The sequence below is a fragment of the Lycium barbarum genome, chromosome 12, assembly GCF_019175385.1.
Source record: "Lycium barbarum isolate Lr01 chromosome 12, ASM1917538v2, whole genome shotgun sequence".
NCBI lineage: Eukaryota > Viridiplantae > Streptophyta > Magnoliopsida > Solanales > Solanaceae > Lycium > Lycium barbarum.
In genome coordinates this window covers 39,823,828-39,839,158 of record NC_083348.1, presented here as the reverse complement: position 1 = coordinate 39,839,158, position 15,331 = coordinate 39,823,828, and the positions used below count along the sequence as shown (strand labels likewise).

The window sequence follows — 15,331 nt, the reverse complement described above, 5'->3', positions numbered from 1 at the left end:
GTTACACCCCTTTTTCTCCACAAAAATGATTTATTAATGTTAAGTGCAAAAGGATTTTCAATTAATCGAAAGTGACGAAAATTGCGTTTTGAAAAGAGATTTTATTTAAAGAAAAAGAGTCGCCACCTAGCATCGAGTTTTGGTGTGCCAAGTCACCGTAAAATCAATATCCCTTTCAAAAAAAGTTTTACTCTAAAAACTGATCAGCGACAGAGATTCCGGTTAAGGAATTCTGTTGACCGGGGGAAGGTGTGAGGCATCCCTCGAGTCCTGTGGTTTTAGCACGGTCGTTTTAATTAACTCGTATTAGCTTAAATAGAAACTCAATCACGTAAACTCACATAAAACAAACACACACGAGAAAAGCTCAAAAAATAAAGTCTAAATTATTACAACCTGAAATAAAAATTAAAAAAAAATAAAAATGCGAGAAAATAAACCTATACTACCCTATGCTAAACTTATACTAAGCTATTCCCGACATCCCGGGGTCTTCTCCGCTTACGGCCTCCAATTTTACAAAGTATTTCAGGGCATTCCCCGGATAAATACATAATATTCGAAAGTGAGTAAAAGCGCACAAGAAATTAAATGGTCCTAAATTTGCCTATCAACCCAACAATCAAAGACATGGATGAAATTAATGTTAAGCCCAAAATTCTTCTTTCAATTTTAGCCGAACAGCATGCGGCCCATTTGATTAATTAAAATCTCAACCCCACGCGATTAACTCATTTAATTACTCCAATAATCAATTCCATGACCCAATTAATCCAAATCAAATGATAACCTTTAAGACCCCACTTTTCTTAAAAAAACTAGATGGCTTATGCCCGTGCTGCGCACGGGCCCAACACTTTACATTATAGTATATTTATGTATATGTAGTTGTATTTGGATAGTGATAATATATATATATATATATATATATATATATATATATATATATACACACACACACACACACACACGAAGCATGAGTTTGTGCTCCGTATCTAAAACTTTATTATATTCGTGGTTGCTACAAAAATTTATTAATACTTTTTAAAAGAGAAGACTTGTTTAAAAGAAAACTATTTTCCTCTCTTTGAGATAAAACAATAGCAATATTTAAGCATCAATTAATACTTTCAATTTTAATTCGATTAATTTAAAAGTGTAAAATACTTATTATTTTTTTATCAAATTTTGATTTGGATAATTCTAATTCAAATTATTAAATTAATTTTACATGTTTGAAACGAAACAAAGTAGAAATTGATTTTCTATTTAAACGAAAAAAATGCTATTTTTTAATTTTTGGTAAATGTTCTCGGTTTAGTTTATTTTACTTGTCATGTTGTCTTTTGCATGATTTTTTAAGAAAACGTGAATTAGAATTATAGTTTGACTAATTTACCTTATTCATTATTTGATCTCCATTTGATATTAATCTCTTTTCACATCTATTAGAGTAAGAATAAAAATGAAAAAGTAATTAAATTCTATCTTATTTTAAAATATAAATATTTTAAGTATATTTATTTTAGTAATCATAACAAATAAATGACATGGCGGAATAGCAAATACAACAATTATATATCTAGATTAGATCTCAGGCTAATATAAGAAAAAAAAGAAAATTGTATGTATTTGCCTACTAAACCTTTTGAAGAAAAACAATAATATGCGGTCCATATTTTTTGTTGTGCAATAATTTTATTTGCTCTCACTAATGAGTTAATACACATGTAGCAATGAATCCACTATTATTGACTTGATGGGGATGCTCTGGGAATTACATGAATATTGTTTGATTTTTTAATATATGGGGTGCACGTATTTTTTTTGACATTGTTTTTTTTTTTTAATATGGGATTCACTTTTTTTATGAGTTTGGAGAGGGCGGCATCAATCTTTTTTTTAATGAATTTGGAGAGGGTGGGGTCCATTTTTTTTTTTTTTTACTATATAGAAGCACTTTTTTTATAGAAGCATTTTTTTTAAGAGTGACTGACGACAAAACATGGGTAAACCGATGCTTATATATAGTAGAAAAATAGAAATATAATAAAGTATTTCTATCTACTTTTTAAAAGAGTTGGTAATATAAAGTATAAAATGTCATTTTTTTGGCCTTAAATAAAAAAGTGGGTGGGACCACAAAGGATTTTTTCGCCCTTAAATAAAAAAGTGGGACCAAAGGACGGACGACGATCTTGCTTATAAACTGGCTCTTCTATATAGTAGTAAAGTAATATATATATTGTTCAAAACACGATTAATATAACATTGTAGTTTGTTCTTCGTATCCAAAACTTTATTATATTAGTGTTTGCTACGAATACAAAGTTGGCAAAAATTTACTAATAGACTTATTCAAAAGGAAACCGTTGATACTTTGAATTTTAATTCGATTAATTTAAAAGTGTAAAATATTCTATTGTTAATGTATGTAGATTGGGCCTAAACAATACCTATTATTTTTTATCAAATTTTGATTTGGATAATTCTAATTCAAATTATTATATTAATTTTACATGTTTAAAATGAAACAAAGTAGAAATTTGATTTTCTATTTAAATGAAGAACTACTATTTTTTAATTTTTGGTAAATATTTTTGGTTTAACTCATTTTACTTGTCATGTTTTCTTTTGCACGGTTTTTAAGGAAACGTCAATTAGAATTATAATTTCACTAATTTACCTTATTAATTATTTGATCTCTGTTTAATATTATTTTTTATTTTATGACATTAATCTCTTTTCACATTTATGAAAGTAATTAATTCTATCTTATTTTAATATATAAGTATTTTAAGTATGTTGTTGTACAATAATTTCATTTGCTCTCACTAATGGATTGATACGCATGTGGCAATGAATCCATCATTATTGATTTAATGAGATACTTTGGTAATTATATAAATATTGTTTGATTTTTTAATATGAGATGCATTTTTTTTTTTGACATTGTTTGTTTTTTTAATATGAGATTCAATTTTTTAATATTGCTTGATTTTGTTAATATGGGTCCACTTTTTTAATCCATCATTATTGATTTAATGAGATACTTTAGAAATTAATTGTTTGTTTTTTTAATATGGGATTCATTTTTTTAATATTGCTTGATTTTGTTAATATGGGGTCCACTTTTTTAATCAATCATTATTGATTTAATGAGATATTTTAGAAATTACATAAATATTGTTTAATTTTTTAATATGGGATGCATTTTTTTTTTACATTGTTTTCTTTTTCATATGGGATTCATTTTTTTTTTTAAAATTGCTTGATTTTGTTAATATGGGGTCCACTTTTTTTTCCTTGAGTTTGGAGATGGCGGTTCCATTTTTTTTTTTTTAATATTGGTTGGTATTTATTTGGGGCCCACGCTTTTTTTTAATATTGGTTGATGTTTAGGTGGAGCCCATACCTTTTTTTTTTCCAGTGGAAACGGACAACGAAGCATGGGTAATCTATGCCCGTGTTGCGCACGGGCCCAACACTTTAGATTATAGTGTATCTATGTATATATAGTTGTATTTGGATAGTGATAATATATATATATATATATATATATATATATACACACACGAAGCATGGGTTTTGTGCTCCGTATCTAAAACTATATTACATTCGTGTTTGTTACGAAAAATTATTAATACTTTTTAAAAGAGAAGACTTGTTTAAAAGAAAACTATTTTCCTCTCTTTGAGATAAAACAATAGCAATATTTAAGCATCAATTGATATTTTCAATTTTAATTCGATTAATTTAAAGGTGTAAAATACTTATTATTTTTTGTCAAATTTTGATTTGAATAATTCTAATTCAAATTATTAAATTAATTTTACATGTTTGAAACGAAACAAAGTAGAAATTGATTTTCTATTTAAACGAAGAAATGCTATTTTTTAATTTTTGGTAAATATTCTCGATTTAGTTCATTTTACTTGTCATGTTGTGTTTTGCATGATTTTTTAAGGAAACGTGAATTAGAATTATAATTTGACTAATTCACCTTATTCATTATTTGATCTCCATTTGATATTAATCTCTTTTCACATTTATTAGAGTAAGGATAAAAATGAAAAAGTAATTAAATTCTATCTTATTTTAATATATAAATATTTTAAGTATGTTGCTGTACAATAATTTCATTTGCTCTCACTAATGGATTGATACGCATGTGGCAATGAATCCATCATTATTGATTTAACGAGATACTTTGGAAATTACATAAATATTGTTTGATTTTTTAATATGAGATGCATTTTTTTTTGACATTGTTTGTTTTTTTAATATGAGATTCATTTTTTAAATATTGCTTGATTTAACTGGAGCCCACACTTTTTTTTAATATTGGTTAATGTTTAGGTGGGGTCCACACCTTTTTTTTTTTTTTTACGACTCGACGACGAAGCAGACGACCAAAATGGCCCAAACTCGTGCTTCTAAATAGTTAGAAAAAGAGCAAATGATAAAGCTAAAAAAAGTAGGCTAATCAAACATGGGACACTTCTATTCAAGCATTTAGAATAACAAAGAAATGAACCATTGAGTATAGTTAGAATTGGACCTCTGTGTATATCAATTTAACTTTGAAATTGCTGCAACTCAGATGATTGAACTGAGCAACGGAGCCGACCGGAAATCTCAACAGAAGAACCTCAACCAATGACCTTAACTACGGGAACTCAAACGAAACCCCAAACTTTAACACAATGTGAACGGATAAAAATCCTAGAGCTCCAAACAGAAAATCGGCTAAAGCTATTAGTAGCAGGGCATGAAGGGGATGGTGGTTGATTTAACGGTGGGTGTTGGTTAGTTTAGCGATGGAAACACAGTGGTGCTATTTGGACGGTGGAACTGGGTTGCTCGGTTTCTGGGTGGTTCACGGTGGTTTTGTGATTTGGATGTTAAAAAGTAAAAATGGAAAATGATGGAGATGAGTATGTGTCTAGCTTGGAGGAAACGAAAAACAGAGCCCCCCAAAAATGGAGTGTGTGCTTAAGGTGAATAAAAAAATTTGAAGAAGATGATGATGAGGATATTTTGTTATCTGTTCTGTCCTTCTCCCTCTATCCGTGCCTCTCTTTTCTCGTGTCTCTGTGTGTGTTTGAGATGAAGATGATGATGATTTTTTTTTCGGTCTATCTCTCTATCCTTCTATATAAAAAATCATTCCACCCCGTATTGTGTGATATACTGATGATGATGGAAATGGGCGGGGTCCCACACAAAATATCCTCTCCCAAGATTAGGAAAAAAACGTGACCCCTTCCCTCTTTTTGTTATAAGATTTGGTATGACCCTTTGTTATTTCGTGGTGAGGTGATATTCACATTTGCTCCTTTCTCGCTTTTTGTCATTTTTTTATTTACCTTTTATTTAAATGTAAAAATGAGAAATATTTAATAACTATTCCTAGATAGAGAAAAATATACTATTTAAAAGAAAATAACTAGCTAAACAAAATTAAATCCTAAAAAAGCATATTTTTGTAATTTTTCATTCTTTTGAACCCAAAACTTATACTCTAAAAATAGTAAATATATTTTTTGCTTTTTGATTCTTGCAAATAAGCCTACTAAAATAAAAATAGAACAAAATCAACACATCAAAAAATAAAAATTAAAAGAAATATTTAGACACTATAAGGTGAAACATTCGGGGAGGGTCAAAATTAGGTGTCTACAGCCTGTCCCTCTTCGATTGGGGACGCGAAGAGTTCTCAGACAAAGACGTAGACAATGAGACAAATTTTGACCCGACTATCATTTGGAGGACGAGAAAGGAACAGAACAAAAATGTGACCGAGCCTTGGTCTTGGGCATCCTACATATCCCGGGTTATAAGGGAATCAGATCTCGTGTAGTTCAAGAGGTAAGAAGGGTGACAAGACATACTGAGTTGGGAAGTCAAGTGAGGTCCTGTTGAGGTTCCGGTCCGCGGCTCCTGTTATTACATCAAAATGAAAACAAAAGTTAAAAAGAAAATACAAGTACAAGATCCTATCTATGCCGCTTCTCTTGAATATTGACTTGAATCTTCATGCTTTCCCAAGTGGTGAGATAAGCGTTCTGATCTCGAAAGTAAACCCTATTCTTCAGACGGGGCACCTGCTACTTCTGACTGAACTTGAAAATACACCCTGTTTTTCAGGCGGGCTCCTGAACTTGAAGTTTAAAGATGTCTCTATTCTCCAGGCGGGCTCCTGACTTGCTTCTATTCTTTAGGTGGGTCCTGACTTGCTTCCATTCTTCAGGTGGGTCCTGTAAATCATCAAAGACAAACAACACAAAAATAAATAAAAAATTCTATCCTAGTTTGCACCAGGAAATTTTTGTGAGTGTTAGCAAAATCATAAACTATATGTAATGTAATTCAACAATGAAAGTAAAATCAAATGTACTAAGTAGGAAGTGCGTCTCCCAGGGGTGAATCTGAAAACTCAAACTAAGAAGTGCGTCTCTTAGGAATAATGAATCCAATTAGGAAGTGCTTCTCCTAAAAGCTAAATGTGAAAAACCCAGACTAAGAAGTGCGTCTCTTAAGGGTTAAATCGAAATATTCTGACTAGGAAGTGCATCTCCTAGGTGTTATGGTTTAAATTAGGAAGTGCGTCTCCTAAAAGCAAAATCTGAAAGACCCAGACTAAGAAGTGCGTCTCTTAGGGGTTAAACCGAAATACTTTTACTAGGAAGTGTGTCTCCTAGGTGTAATGGTTCAAATGAGGAAGTGCGTCTCCTAAAAGCAAACTGAAAGACCCAGACTAAGAAGTGCATCTCTTAGGGGTTAAACTGAAAGACTTGACTAGAAAGTGCGTCTCCTAATAGTAGAGGTTTGCATTAGGAAGTGCATCTCCTAAAATCAAAAACTAGAAAAATCCAGACTAAGAAGTGCGTCTCTTAGGGGTTAAACTGAAAGACTCGACTAGGAAGTGCTTCTCCTAAGAGTAGAGGGTCGCATTAGGAAGTGCATCTCCTAAAGTCAAAAACTAGAAATATCCAAAACTAGGAAGTGCGTCTCTTATGAGTTATGGTTCAAATTAGGAAGTGCGTCTCCTAAACGTTAAAACTGAATGACCCAGACTAAGAAGTGCCATCTGTTAAGGGTTAAACTGAAAGACTCGACTAGGAAGTGCGTCTCCTAGGAGTTAAACTGAAAGACTCGACTAGGAAGTGCTTCTCCTAGGAGTTATGGTCTTAATTAGGAAGTGCGTGTCCTAAAAGAAAAACCTGAAAGACCTAGACTAAAAAGTGCGTCTCTTAGAGGTTAAATTGAAAGACTCGACTAGGAAATGCGTCTCCTAGGAGTAGAGGTTTGCATTAGGAAGTGCGTCTCCTAAAGTCAAAAACCAGAAAGACCCAGACTAAGAAGTGCATCTCTCAGGGGTTAAACTAAAAGACTCGACTAGGAAGTGCGTCTCCTAGGAGTAAAGGTTCGCATTAAGAAGTGCTCTCCTAAAGTCAAAAACTAGAAATATCCAAAACTAGGAAGTGCGTCTCCTATGAGTTATGGTTCAAATTAGGAAGTGCGTCTCCTAAACGTAAAAACTGAAAGACCCAGACTAAGAAGTGCATCTCTTAGGGGTTAAACTGAAAGACTCGACTAGGAAGTGCGTCTCCTGGGAGTAAAGGTTCGCATTAGGAAGTGCGTCTCTTAAAGTCAAAAACCAGAAATATCCAAAACTAGGAAGTGCGTCTCCTATGAGTTATGGTTCAAATTAGGAAGTGCGTCTCCTAAACGTAAAAATTGAAAGACCCAGACTAAGAAGTGCGTCTCTCAGGGGTTAAACTGAAAGACTCGACTAGGAAGTGCGTCTCCTAGGAGTAAAGGTTCACATTAGGAAGTGCGTCTCCTAAAGTCAAAAACCAAAAATATCCAAAACTAGGAAGTGCGTCTCCTATGAGTTATGGTTCAAATTAGGAAGTGCGTCTCCTAAAGGTAAAAACTGAAAGACCCAGACTAAGAAGTGCATCTCTTAGGGGTTAAACTGAAAGACTCGACTAGGAAGTGCGTCTCCTACAACCCGGACTAGGAAGTGCGTCTCCTAGGGGTGACAATATTCATAATTGAAAAGTTGATCAATTTTTTTTGCTTGCAAACCTATGTTGGGACATTACCTTTTACATCGGCAAAAATGAGACATTGTACCTTTTGAAGCTTTGAACCTTTGATCTGAGGATAACATCCATTCTTGTTTCAAACAAAGAAAAATTGTGAGTTTTAAAATGTGGTGGTTGGTTTGTGGCCTTGGTTCTGAAGGTGATTACTCATGCACTTGTCCTATTTAACTTTGATTTCAAATAGTCAGTGCTCGTTGTCGGCTCGTTGGACCACTGACCCAAACTCTGGCTACCAGAGTGACTTTTAATGACTTTAAACCAATACCAACACCTCTGTTTCATGGTTCCTATTAATTCAAACTCTACTGATCCCTTATATTTTCATGAATCCAGAACCTGTCAACGAACGATAACTCATTAGGTACTCTACCCCACTTTGAATCATGTTACCTCTATGTGCTAGCCAGATGTTTTGCTTCGCAATTGGAAAAGCTGGTAGCAAGTCTTGAAATCCTTTCTCCAGTCGTTCTACATGGATTGACTCAACGAAACAAAACAAAACAAGTAAAAGATGTAGAAATGGAAAGAAGCGAAATTCAACAAGAAATATCCCTTATTGGGAGAAAAGGAAAGAAGACACTTAACTGAATGTGGTCGCTGGCTCCAATGGTCATGACATGCATTTTGGATTGAGCGGCCTGATCTGTTCAACCAATCTATTCTTTAACTCCTGTTGTACTCTCATAACTTGTTTTGAAATCAGGCTTTCGTATCCCGAGTTCTTCATCAGGTTCATGACTCTCATTCGGCTAGTGGTGCTTCGAAGAGTTTTCACCACTAAACCTCTCTCATTTTCAATTCTCTGAACTCACCATCGCCTTACGGTGCCCATGAGAGTTTGTCTTTTCTTTGGTTGTAACGCAGCTTTTGAATAGGGTTGAACAAAAAAGGTGGCATGGAGGCTCGAAGACAACAACAAACAATAATGGGGGTGAGATTTACAACTTTGGAATCGACTAAAAAGGAAAAATAGCTTCTGTCCCAGTTTCTTTGAAATGAGAAATTTTGCATTTTCTTTGGTTGGACCGAACCTCAGAATCGGGTTGCCTATATATCCTGTCGAGACAAGAATCAGGTCAGACGTAGTTTCGGCAGCTCATTTCTTGTGTTTTCTCTTCTTCTGTTTTTTTTATGTGATTTTGTTTCCTTCTTTCTTTTTCTTTTCGTTATCCTTCTCTCTGTTTTTTTTTTTTTTGGCTCTTTTCCAACTCTATTTTGATTCCAAAAGAGGGATATGAAAGAAAATAAAACTAAGGCTCAACAGGGGTAGTAAATGGTGACACAACATTAAGATAGCAGAATGAAATGCCTTCGTCATACCAATCCTTAAAAATGTCAAGCACAAAACACGCAATTTGAGAATGAGAAATGAAGATCATATAGTATCTCTTCATAACAAATGCATTGTTGGATATTGTCTCACACTTTTCCTTTATACTTGTCTCCACTTGTTTCCTCAAATGTTCTTCTTTACAATTTTCAAGTTTTGGTGCATTTTTCCCTGGCTAGACCAGGTTTTCAGATCAGACCAAAAATTTCGCATGCATGCTATGTCATTAGAACCAGCCTGAAATAAACTGTACAAAAGAAAACTAAACCAAATGAATTAAAAATTTGACAAAAATAAAAACTTTTTTTTCTTTATTTTTTCATTAAACAAAAAGGATAGAAGGGTTTGAACATTAAAACAAGCGAAGTAAAATCCAGATTACAACCCTGAATAATCCGGATAACAGAAAGAACGTCAAAACAAACTACCAATACTCCTTCTCAGTGGGAAAAAGAATGACTTCCCCAACTGCTGAGCTTGACACCTTAGCCACTAAGTTGCACATAAGCGTTGCTTGAACCATTATCAGCTTCAATCAAATTATTCTCAGCAAACAAGTTCTGGGTCCCTTTAACCAATTCATCATTATCAACTTTTGGAACTGAGACTGATAGCCTGGGGAGTTTTCCAGATGCCTCCCTTCTTTGTTGTCTTTTTTTTTTTTTGTATGGCTGCACACCACAGGAAAAGTATGGGAGAGGTGGCATGGGATATTAAGGGTCCTGTGGAGGGAAGTAATGTTAAGGTTGATTATATGGAGCTTGGGGATAGATTTGAGATTGTGGTTGAGTATATAAGCGAGGTGGAGCCCTCACGCCCAGTCGCTGCTATGGTACAACCATGGCTACATCGTCATTTTCCATCATATCCTTTAGTCTTCCTGAACCATTTTGAGTTACTTCAGCATTTACTTTCATGTCAGCAAAATTAATGATACGCCCTGTTTTGATTCCATCTTCTATCATCCCCCCCCCCCCCTCCCTCTTTAATAACCTCAATGCACGGTTTGCCCAGTGCTGAGAGCATGTGTTGATAATATTCTTTGGTTTGAGCTTGAAGAAAAGTATCCACCACCTCACCTTCTGCCATTGGAGGCTTTACTCTAGCAGCCTCCTCTCTCCACCTAATGGCGAATTCCCTGAAACTTTCTGTAGATTTCTTCTGCACCTTGGTCATGGACATTTTATCTGGAGTAATGTCTATATCATACTGAAATTGTCGCACAAACTCTTGAGCCATGTCATCCTAAGTATGCCATTTAATGATATCCTGATCGGTGAGCAAATCCGAAGCTATTCCTGTTAAACTCTCGCTAAAGTAGGCTATAAGCATTTCGTCCTTACCTCCAGCTCCTCTTAATTGATTGAAATACCTCTTCAAGTGGGCTAGAGGATCACCATGCCCATCAAACTTGTCAAATTATGGAGTCTTAAAACCGGGGGGCAAATGAACATTAGGAAACATGCACAAGTCTTTGTATGAAACACTGTTATGACCATCTTGCAATTTTCAATGTTAGCAGGAGGCTCAAACTGAGGGTACGGATCATAGACTTTGAAAGTAGGTTTTGAAGTATAGGGTTGAGTATCCGGGGATTTGAACATGGGCTCACTGTTAGATGGATCACCTGACACAGTATGCGGAACTTGGATTGAGGTTGGCATAGTAGGGGAAATGTTTGGGAAGCCAGGAGGTGGTGGAGGTAGTGCCTGACCAGTTGTCCAAGCCCGATACATATTTTCCATGTGTTGTCTTAGCATTCTGACTTCTTCAGCTAACCCCGAGTTTTGGTCAAACAACTGTGGTTGAGCACTTGCATCAACCAAACCAGTGTCCTTGTTGGTTGCCATTCCCTTTTTGGTTTTCAACCTTGTGTTGTATGGATGAGTTGCCAGCTTTAAAACCACAAACCAACCACCTTCTAAAACATCATGAATGAAAGACGAGCGGGTTAGGATATTTTATGTACATATTCATAATTATCAATTCCAGAATGATTCTAAGGGTAACAATGTCATTTTGGCATCATCCCAATTTCCGCTGAATTTGGCCTTCATCTCTTTCATTTTTCATTTCCACACCTCTCGGTTCACTCGTTCTTTTTCCTTTTTTTTTTCCTCCGCTCTTTCACTACTCTTTTTTGCATTTTTTTGAAAATAATTCGATCGAACCTGAGTTGGGTTGCCTACGTATCATGTTAAACATGAATTAGATCTTTGCGTAGTTCAGGAAGATACGACAGACCTGTTTTTTTTTTTTTGGAAATTTTGAAGGAAAGAAGACCATAAAGACTCAAAAATCTTTTGGATTTATAAACAATCAAAAGAACTATATGAAAAATCTTTTTGACATTTTTTCTTAATTAATCTCTAATCCAAACTAAGGATGTTGCCAAGGGAAGAAAACTCGGCAATCTTTCTTATTTTTTTTCTTGAATTTTAAAATTCCAAAGGATTGAATCTTAAGCTAAGTAAAAGAAAATATTTTTTGGGGTTTCCAGATTTTTGATTTTCCTACAATAAGAAGCCTAAAATAATAGAAGGGAGAAAAATCTTTTTGTAATTTCATTTAAAAAAAAGAATGTGAACCAACTAATCTAAAAGATTCTTCTTCTTCTCTTTTTTTTTTTTTCAATTTTTATAATAAGGATCACGAAAACTCTTTTTTTTTTAGGATTTTTCTAATCAAAATAAAAACTTTTTTTTTTTTTTGAATTTTTGAATAAAAATCACTGAACCCAAGGAGGGTTACCCACGTATCGTCGCCCCGAGGGATAGGAATCAGGTGTGCGTAGTTCGTGCCGATTAGATTGTTAAGGACATTTTGAAAAACTGACCCTGACTCGAAAAGAACAACTATTTCTCTCTTTTTTTTTTTTTCTTTTTTTCAAACATGGAATAAAACAAAAATAAAAATCTTTTTGGGTTTTTAACTAAGACATGTACTAAAGAGACTAAAACAAAACAACACTTTTTTGTTTAAGAAATAACGAAAGTAAAATCTTTTTGGAATTTTATTTTTTGAACAAAATGCATAGAAATAAGAATTTTTTTTTTTTACTAAATGAAAGAAAGGGGAAAAATCTGTTGTTTTTTTTTTTCTTCACAAAAGACGCTAAAACTCCTAAAGCTACGAAATTCTTTTCAACACCCACTACTACTTTCAAGCCTTCTCATTTTCTCATTTTTCTTTTCAAACACTCCTCCCCAAAATCAGTCCACCAAATGACCTTTTTACTCTCAAGATGCAACAAGTAACACATAGGGATGATTAATGCCTTTTTGGGCCACGAGCCCAGTTTGACATCATTTTGGGACAAGTCTCCTACAAAGGAACACGATACCAAGGATCGAGTCCTGCTAGGTCCAAATGATATGATGCAAATAAGAGTGTCCTAAAGGTTGACCTAGGTTGGGGCTTACTAACAAGGCTGTTCGAGGAGGCACGTGGTCAATAGCGGCTGCTTTAATTTCCGCCTACTCCACGCTTGAAATGCCCCCTCCCTAAAAATTTAGATGACTCTCGAAAAGGTCGTGTACGCTTACAACGTACTCCGAAACTTGTTGTAGAAAGAATTAGGGTGGGGGTAGGGTGGGGTTATGCAAATGATGCCAGATATAAAAGCGATAACAAGTAATGAAACACGATAAACAAATAAACTCAGGAAAATAGCAAATAACGAAAAACGATTAACTAAACAAAACGTTCACCCAAGAGTTTCTAACTAAGCCAATACGAGTCATTGTTTGAAAAGCTCGAATTCTAAAAGTCCCCAGCAGAGTCGCTAGAGCTGTCACACCCCTTTTCCCCCACATAAATGATTTATTAATGTTAAGTGCAAAAGGGTTTTCAAATCGAAAGTGACGAAAATTGTGTTTCGAAAAGGGATTTTATTTAAAGAAAAAGAGTCGTCACCTGACATCGAGTTTTGGTGTGCCAAGTCACCGTAAAATTAATATCCCTTTCAAAACAAGTTTGACTCTAAAAAATGATCAGCGACAGAGATTCCGATTAAGGAATTCTGTTGACCGAGGGGAAGGTGTGAGGCATCCCTCGAGTCCTGTGGTTTTAGCACGGTCGCTTTAATTAACTCGTATTGGCTTAAATAGAAACTCAATCACGTAAACTCACATAAAACATACACACACGAGAAAAGCTCAAAAAATAAAATCTAAATTATTACAATCCGAAATAAAAAAAAATGCGAGAAAATAAACCTATACTACTCTATGCTAACCTTATACTAAGCTATCCCTGACATCCCGAGGTCTTCTCCGCTTACGACCTCCAATTTTACAAAGTACTTCGGGGCATTCCCCGGATAAATACATAACATTCGAAAGCGAGTAAAAGCGCACAAGAAATTAAACGGTCCTAAATTTGCCTATCAACCCAACAATCAAAGACATGGATGAAATTAATGTTAAGCCCAAAATTCTTCTTTCAATTTTAGCCAAACAGCATGCGGCCCATTTGATTAATTAAAATCTCAAGCCCACACGATTAACTCATTTAATTACTCAAATAATCAATTCCATGACCCAATTAATCCAAATCAAATGATAACCTTTAAGACCCCACTTTTCTTAAAAAAAAATAAAACAGCAAATGATAAAGCTAAAAAATAGTAGGCTAATCAAACATGGGACACTTCTATTCAAGCATTTAGAATAACAAAGAAATGAACCATTGAGTAGAGTTAGAATTGGACCTCTGTGTATATCAATTTAACTCTGAAATTGCTGCAACTCAGATGATTGAACTGAGCAACGGAGCCGACCGGAAATCTCGACAGAAGAACCTCAACTAACGACCTTAACTACGGGAACTCAAACGAAACCCCAAACTTTAACACAATGTGAACGGCTAAAAATCCTAGAGCTCCAAACAGAAAATCGGCTAAAGCTATTAGTAGCAGGGCATGAAGGGGATGGTGGTTGATTTAACGGTGGGTGTTGGTTGGTTTAGCGATGGAAACACAGTGGTGGTATTTGGACGGTGGAACTGGGTTGCTCGGTTTCTGGGTGGTTCACGGTGGTTTTGTGATTTGGGTGTTAAAAAGTAAAAATGGAAAATGATGGAGATGAGTATGTGTCTAGCTTGGTGGAAACGAAAAACAGAGCCCCCCAATAATGGAGTGTGTGCTTAAGGTGAATAAAAAATTTGAAGAAGATGATGATGAGGATATTTTGTTATTTGTTCTGTCCGTCTCCCTCTATCTGTGCCTCTCTTTTCTCGTGTCTCTGTGTGTGTTTGAGATGAAGATGATGATGATTTATTTTTTTCGGTCTATCTCTCTATCCGTTTTTCTATATAAAAAATCATTCCACCCCTATTGTGTGCCGTTATATACTGATGATGATGGAAATGGGCGGGGGTCCCACACAAAATATCCTCTCGCAAAATTAGGAAAAAAACGTGACCCCTTCACCCTTTGTTATAAGATTTGTTACGAAATTTTGTTTGTAGTGAGGTGGTATAACTACATTCGCTCCTTTCTTCCTTTTGGCCTATATTTTTTTATTTATCTTTTATTTAAACGCAAAAATGAGAAATACTTAATAACTATTTCTAGATAGAAAAAAATATACTATTTAAAAGAAAATAACTAGCTAACCAAAACTAAATCCTAAAAAAGCATATTTTTGTAGCTTTTCATTCTTTTGAACCCAAAACTTATACTCTAAAAATAGTAAATATTTTTTTTTGCTTTTTGATTCTCACAAATAATCCTACTAAAATAAAAATAGAACAAAGTCGACACATCAAAAAATAAAAATTAAAAGAATTTTTTAAACACTATAAGGTGAAACATTCGGGGAGGATTAAAATTACGTGTCTACAAATTGTAGTCTAAAACAAACAACAAACAAATCATTTCATT

The 15,331-nt window shown here is 34.4% G+C and overlaps 1 long non-coding RNA gene across 1 annotated transcript; it reads right to left on the bottom strand.

Moving 5' to 3' along the window:
- Positions 1-306: 306 nt before the first annotated feature.
- Positions 307-14,764, bottom strand: LOC132621823 (uncharacterized). The gene is made up of 2 exons (XR_009575696.1): positions 14,159-14,764; positions 307-6,260 (listed from the first exon to the last, which is right to left on the bottom strand). It is a non-coding gene; the product is annotated as an uncharacterized LOC132621823 (long non-coding RNA).
- Positions 14,765-15,331: the final 567 nt, after the last annotated feature.